Raw genomic sequence first — 8,094 nt, forward strand, 5'->3', positions numbered from 1 at the left:
AGATATTAGACACAGGCGCTTCAAGGCACTTTTGCATCAACAAGGAGTTGTTTTACGATTTTGAGGAATCTGCTGATGGCGAGTGTGTCTACATAGGTAACTCTACTATAACTGGAGTGATGGGTAAAGGAAAAATTCTCTTTAAGTTAACTTCTAGAAAAACCTTAGCCTTGAACAATGTTCTGTATGTACCCTTTCTTCGTAGAAACTTAGTTTCGGGTGTGCTTCTCAACAAAGCAGGTCTTAAATTTATTTTTGAAGCTGATAAAATTGTTGTTTTGTGGGGATATTTTGTTGGGAACGGTTACCTCAGTGGAGGTTTATTTGTACAGAACATCGCTCAAGAGATTACTAATAACGCTAGTACTTCCAATTTTGCTTATATTGCTAAGTCTATTGATATATGACATGGTAGACTAGGTCATGGATATTGATTCTCTTAAAAGACTTAGAAAAATGGAATTAATTCCTTTCTTCTCTTTATATTGACTTGCTCTTTGGTTGGCTTGTAAAGAGCTAGAAAAAAAAAGAGTGGCTTCGCACACATGAAAAATTAGTCCTAAAGGCAAAACAGATCAATTTTCTCCCCTGCGTGCGAGATATATGTGAGGCCTAATTCAAATCTAATTTTGCTAAAATTATTTTTTTATTTTTTGAGCTTAATAGAAAAGTGTCCAAATACATACTTACTGGAAAAGTGTCCAAATACATTATCTTTGAATTGAATTATGTAACATCCAATTTATCTCTTTATAACAATCATGCTTTAATTTTTGTAACATTTATGTTTAATATTTGTAACAACTATGATTTAATTTCTGTAACAGCTACATATTAATTTCTTTATCTGTAGTTGTCCAACAACTTTGCCTACAAAAGGCAGTCCTCTTTATGAATTATCTAACACAGAAAACACTTTCATCTCTTGTTCTTTTCTTCTTCATTCAATTTCAGGGCAATTTTTTGTGCAAACGCCAAACTTTCCGCCACAAGTGCACGTGTTTGGAGTGTTGTGGAACCTTGGTGTAACGACCCGATCGATTGTTTTGAGGATTAACGTCTCGTTTGGTGGCTTAAGATTTGGAGTAGCTTCATATTATGTATTATGACTTGCATGTATGGTCGGGTTCAGTTTCATATGATTTGGGATTAATTTAGAAAAAGGATTCTTATTTTAGAAGCTTAAGCGGTAAGAGTTGATCGAAGCTTGACTTTTTTGTAGACGACTTCGGAATGGTAATTTGATGATTTCAATAGCTTCGTATGGTGATTTTGGACTTAGGCGTATGCCTGGATTTGGATTTGGAGGTCTGTAGGATGATTTGATGCATTTTGGCGAAAATTGGAAAGTTGAGGGCTTGGAAGGTTAAGAGGTTTGACCGGGAGTTGACTTTATTGATATCGTGTTTGGATTTCAATTTCGAGAGTTGGTATAGCTCCACTGTGTCATTTAGAACTTGCATGCAGAATTTAATGTTATTCTGGGTTGATTTGATATGATTCAGCACGAGTTGTAGAAGTTGAAAGTTCATAAATTCATTAAGTTCGATTTGAGGCGTGATTCGTAGTTTTGATGTTGTTTGATGTGATTTGAAGGACGAATTGATGTCAAAATTGGATAAATTTGATATGGTTGGACTCATATCGGAATGGGTGTTCGGATTTTATGATTTATATTGGGTTTCGAGGTGCGGGCCTGGGGTTGACTTTTAAGTTTTCATTAAAGATCGAAGCTTTATTATCCGAAATTATTTTCTATGACTTTTATTTATGATATTAAGTAATTTTGACTAGATTTGAGCTGTCCAGAGGTTGTTTCATATGATAAGGTCATTTTAGAGTATCGGTCTAGCTTCTTTGAGGTAAGTATCTTGCCTAACTTTGTGTGGCGGAACTACCTCCTTAGGGTTTGAGTTGTATGCTAATTGTGTTATGTGAAAGCCGTGTACGTGAAGGTGACGAGTACATACTCGGGCTTATATGTGAAAATTGACCGGTTTAGATTATTAGGCTTCTTTCATGTACTTATTTGGAATTGCTAGCACATGTTATATCTTTATTCGCTATGTCCACTATCACATGCTTTATTTGAATTTGTCGTTATATGTCACATTCTTTACTTGTCGAGTTTTCTCTTATATGCTTTATTTGAAATTGTTACTGCATCTACTATTATGTGATTTCTTTTATTGTTGAGTTACTCTTAGTTGAAATTGTTTTACGCGATATCATTATGTTGCCGGGTTATTCTCATGCAATTTGACAAGTTGCTAGTATGTTCCATCTTTTTCATTGTTAGCCAAATTCATACACTAGAATCCGGAGTTTCTCATTTCGTGGAGATACTTTCATTATTTAGTTTATCCTTAAACAACTAACTGGAAGCGAGGTGATCGAAAGTTATTAATCTATTTTAATTGAAGTCGTGTTTAAAGGGGGTATTGTTCCTTATTGAGTTACTTTCCCGTTCATTTATTGTTATTGAGATTTTATACACATTGTGTTTGAGCTGTAGGCTATTTGTCGTGAAAATATTGATATTGTTGGATCTTTGGAGAGGTTGTGGCATATGAGCATTTGGTATGATTTTATATGTTGTGTTGTCGTGATGTTAACATTTGTGAATTATTGTGTGGTTTGGTTGTTGTTGTACGGAGTATAAGGGTGTCATTTCACCATGGTTGTTATGCGGGGCATAAGGGTAGCATCTCACTGTTGTTGAATTTACGAAGTGATAAGAGTGTCCATTGTGTTATTGTTCGGGCGTAGTGATAAGGGTGGCTATTATATGGAGTGATACGTGTGGCTATCAGAGAGATACCGGTAGCCAATAATATTGCCAGGACAGAGTGATATGGGTGGCTATCAGAGAGATAAGGGTGGCAAAGTCAGGGATGATGTGTGATAGCTTGGGGACATTGTGCTGGTGATTTTTGTGTGATGGTGTGTTTTTCCTTGTATATGTCATACACCTTACGTGACTTGTTTTATTGCTTCATGAGCTACTCGATGTCTTTGATATTACTTGTTGACTTGGGTTGCAGTAGTACACTTACACATGCATACATAGTAGCATGCCACTTATACTAGCTCACGAGCATGAGACTTGACTTTTATTGATCATGCCCATATGTTCTTGTATTGTCTGTTTTCATGTTGATGTTGAGCCTATGATCACGCCAGGCGAATTGTAATATTGAGCTTGTGACCACGACGGACGGATTGTGATTATGAGCCTGTGACCACGTCGGACGAATTGTGAATGTGAGTCTGTGATCATGCCGGGAGGATTGGGATATTGGTACATGATTTGTCCGTGCGGTTGTGAGTTGTGATGTGGGCACGAGGTGCCATGAGTATATGATGGTGGGTTGAGGCCCGTGACTTGTGACTATGAGATGAAGTATTACGGAGTGATTTCATTGTGAAAATTGTGGTAGAACAACTTGATTTATTGGTTGTCATTGTGTTCCTTATTTTTTTTCAACGGTACTTTCATGGTGTTCCTATTGCCTTACTATTTATATCGCATGATGACTCTTGTTGCCATTTACTGTTTCCTACTTTCCATTATTAGCGTTATACTTTTATACTACACATGTTATTTTGTCTAGTGAGTGTCTTCGCTTGTACCTCATCACTACTCCTTCGAGGTTAGTCTTGATACTTACTGGATACCGACCATGGTGTACTCATACTACATTTCTGCACATTTGTATGCAGATCCAGGTACTTCGGAGTATGTTAATTGTTAGATAGCAAATTAGGTATTGCTCCGAAGACTTCAAAGTATACCTGCTGCCGCATTTGCAGGCCTCGGAGTCACCTTCCGAAGTTATTTTTGTATAGTTTAATTATATTCCGGAGCAGTTATGCTTAGAGATTTTCCTTAGTGAACTCAATAGAGCTTGTGACTCGTACTACCGGTGTTAGGATGTGGTATATCATGTTGGGATCGTTAGCTTTGTATAGAAATTTCTGTTTCATATTTAATAGTTGTTGCTTGAATTTTGCCATTAATTCATTAAGTGTTAGGCTTACCTAGTCTTAAAGACCAGGTGCCATCACGACATCCTACGGACAGAAATTGGGGTCGTGCCAAGTTGGTATAAGAGCTCTAACTTTCATAGGTTTTACGAGTCATGAGCAAGTTTAGTAGAGTCTTGCGGATCAGTATAAAGAGTCTGTACTTATCTTCAAGAGACTGCAGAACTATTAGGAAAATTCCATTTCTTTCATTCCTGTCATGCGGATTTGTTGATTTTGAAGTTTGAGCCTTTGTATCTCTATTCTCTCACAGATGATAAGGACACGCGCTATCGGATCAGCTGAGCAGACACCCACACCCCCTGATAGAGCAGCGAAAGGCCGAGGTCGAGGTAGAGGCCGGGGAGGGGAATGCGTCGCAGCTAGAGCACTTGTCAGAGCAGCAGTTGAGGAGCCGCCAGTAGCGCCGGTTGGGGGACAGGCACAGGAGGCACCTGTTGTTACCCCGGGACTTCGGGAGACTTTAGCGTAGGTCCTGAGCATATTTGGTACATTGGCTCAGGCAAGATTGATCTTGTTCCACCAGTTACTTCGCATATTGGGAGAGGAGCTTAGACTCCCACCGCCCGTACACTAGAGCAGCAGGATCACATTGGTCAGGTTCCGGGTGTGGTGCCGGTACAACCTGTTATTCCAGTTCGGCATGAGGCCAAGGGCATCCGAGGAGAAGCAGAAGAGGCTTGAGAGGTTCAAGAGGTATAGTCCACCTACTTTCAGTGGCACAACTGCCGAGGATTAACAGGGATTTTTAGAGAAGTGTCACTGTACTCTAAGAACCATGGGTATTGTGGAGGTGAGCGGAGTTGCTTTTACTATATTTCAATTGTCGGGAGCAGCGTATCAGTAGTGGCAGGTTTATAAGGAGGGTAGACCAACCGATGCAGCACCACCCACTTGGGCTTAGTTTTCAAAGATGTTTTTGAGGGAGTTTCTTCCCCAGACCTTCAAAATGCGTGGCGTGCAGAGTTTGAGCAACTGCATCAGGGCACCATGACGGTGTCAGAGTATGCCATCAAGTTCAGAGAGTTATCCCATCATGCACCTACTTTGGTTCCTATAATTAGAGAGCAAGTCTGCGGATTCATTGAGGGGCTCAGTTATGATCTTAGATTCTTCATGGCTCGGAAGTTGGAGACTGATACTCCATTTTAGCAGGTGGTGGAGATTGTCAGGATATTATAGCGTATTCGGGGTGAGGAGAGGGAGGCTAAGGAGACCAAGAGGTCTCGAGGTTCTGGAGGGTTTAATGGATTCTACTCTTTAGATATGACCAACATGGCAGAGGCTCGGGCAGCCGGCCAGTACAGTCCGCACTTCAGACTACTCGTGGTGCTCTAGTTAGTCAAAGTACTAATGTGGGACAGTTATCTTTTAGTGCACCACCGGCAAAGGGTTCCTACAGCGGTTATTCCAATTATCCGGCACGGACTCAATACGATCATCCACACCCGCAGAGGGGTTGTTATGAGTGTTGTGATACCCGGCACATCATGAGGGATTGTCCCAGACTCGGGAGAGGCAGATTTCATCAGAGCAATCAGGCTACGGGCCCTATTCTAGTTGCTACTCCACCTACACAGTCAGTCAGGGGTAGAGGCAGGCGGGTAGAGGGTACCCTAGAGGGGAAGGCCCGGTCCGTTGATATGCTTTCTATGGTAGGGTTGAGGCCGATTCACTAGATGGTGTCATTACATGTATGTTTCGATTTGTTATACAGGAGCATCATTCTTATCTTAATTTGGTTCTAATTATCGGGGTGAGTCCTCTTATCTTGCTTCACATACAAGTGAGTTTCGTGATTTTGTACTCTATTTATGTGTTTACCCCTGTTGGGAGATTCTATAATAGTAGCCAGTGCCTGTCGTTTTGTTTTGTTTTCACTATTGAGATATATAAGACTAGAAGTGACTTTCTCGTTATGGTAAGTTTTGATGTGATTTCTGGATGGTTTGGCTACGATTTGCGATTTAGGTGCTCTACCGGTATGGGAAGTCCATTACGTGTTGTGATTTTGTTTCACATAATCTGGTTAGTAGAAGGTTTCAGTTGGTATAATGCGTATTCTACTTGTGATTCAGAGCTGAGGATGGGATCTTCACATTTTCATGTGGTTTGATATATTTGAACTGGGCTACGTGTCGTAGTGGGGTTATATTAGAATGGGATCCTTATGATTAGTTCATATGATTTAATCCTCCCTTGTAGAATTGATTCATAGTGTGGTACTGATAGGGAGTTATGCTTGTTGGGCTTGTTTGATAGTTTTCTCATGTGTTTCTCTTTGCATATTCAGTCTTACTCGCATTGTGATTATTGGGTTTAGCTTGCGAGGTGTGTACCTAGGTGGCGTTTAATGTGACTTTTTGATTTGAGTGAAAGGTTATGGAATCTTCATGTTTCTTGCATCGTTGTCAGTGTTATGAAGGTTTGGAACATGGTTCTAGTTGATATGAGGCTAACTGCCGGTGCGGGACTTGATTATGGGTAGCTACGGTGGTCAGAAATGTTGTTATGGGCACATGTGTGATGTGTTACGTTATGTGATTGTACCTTGTGGGTATAGGCATGAGTTATTGCAGCTGGCTGAGGCTGATACCCTTCGTTGATGTAGTAGTCGGTCTTTGGGAAATGATCGGATGGTGAAAAATTTGGTTCTAAGGCTTATTAGTGTTGGTGGGAGGAATAATTTTCAGTTCAGATGGTGTTGTCGGGCCTATATGGATTGCATTGATGTGGGATCACCCGCGAGTATATGTATGGTGAGTTCATTCAGTGATTTGATGACTTCAGAATGGTTCTTGGTACGTTCGAGGACGAACATTTATTTAAGAGGGGGAGAATGTAATGACCCGATCGGTCGTTTTGAGGATTAGCTGTTACACCCCATGTTTTCGTACGTAAGAGTACGTCGTAAGTCAATTGATGTAAGCTCATAAATGAGATCATCTTTGAAAAGTTTATAAAGTAAGTTAATTATGTTACTATGGAGGTTACAAATATTCAAGATCACGAATGCCAAGTACCAAGAGGGTTGGAAGGCTTAGAAGCTAAACGAATTGAAGAAAATAAGTTTCGTCGAAAGTCGACAAGTTAGGAATGTTATAACATGCACTTTGGGGTGAGACTAAGTTGCTTAGCATAATAAGGAGATTATGTTATGAGTTATTATATTCGTATGATAGTCGTGTTTTATGTTTTGAAGTCAAGCGAGTTGTGGAACAAAAGTTAAAAAAGGTCATCACAAGTTACATTCATAAATTTGCTGAAACTTAGGTCAAATGTAGCTGAGATTTTCTCCCAATAAACTTGGATTACGGGGTGATCTACCAATTAAATTGAAGATCTACGAGTCTGGTTTTTAACACATTTAACCGTTCGTTAATACGACATCGGAGCAGAGAGATATTCGTATTTTTGAGAGACTGCGCAAGTAGCTCCCATGGGACCCACAAAGTCGGTGTAGAACTCTAGCTTGTATTTAAGTCAATTCTCTATCGTTTTCACTTATTTTTCTCGTCCAAAACAGTTCCTAAGCCCACTTAAATACTCTCCAAGGATTCCTTTATGATCCTAGGGTAAAACCTAAGATAAAAGCATGAATTCAATGCTAGAAACCGTCTCGTGTGGTTCTTGTTGATTAAGGTAATAATCAGTCCCTCCTTCATATATATTAGATTTTCAAGGGTAACTACAAGTGTTTACACTCCAACTTGAATACCAAAAGTTGATTCAAGAAGAGTATACAACACCTATAGTGTTGTGGTGTCATTGAGGATAATTGTGGACTGTGTTTGGTCAAAATTTCAAGTTGTTGCTACTTTCTAAGATGAGTATAACAGCCTACTAATTGTGCTTAAGCTTGATTGTATGTTGGTTAAGTTGTTAGGATGATAAACTACAAAATAATACTTGGATTAGCTTGAGATGTTGTTGTTCTTGAAGGATTGATTTGAAAGTTTCTCTTATGAACTTTAAGTGGCTGGAAATTATGGAAAATAAGTTATATGTGATATTTTTAGTATGATTATGTTAGTTTACATGTCAATC

The sequence above is a fragment of the Nicotiana sylvestris genome, chromosome 10, assembly GCF_000393655.2.
Source record: "Nicotiana sylvestris chromosome 10, ASM39365v2, whole genome shotgun sequence".
In the NCBI taxonomy this organism is placed as follows: Eukaryota; Viridiplantae; Streptophyta; class Magnoliopsida; order Solanales; family Solanaceae; genus Nicotiana; species Nicotiana sylvestris.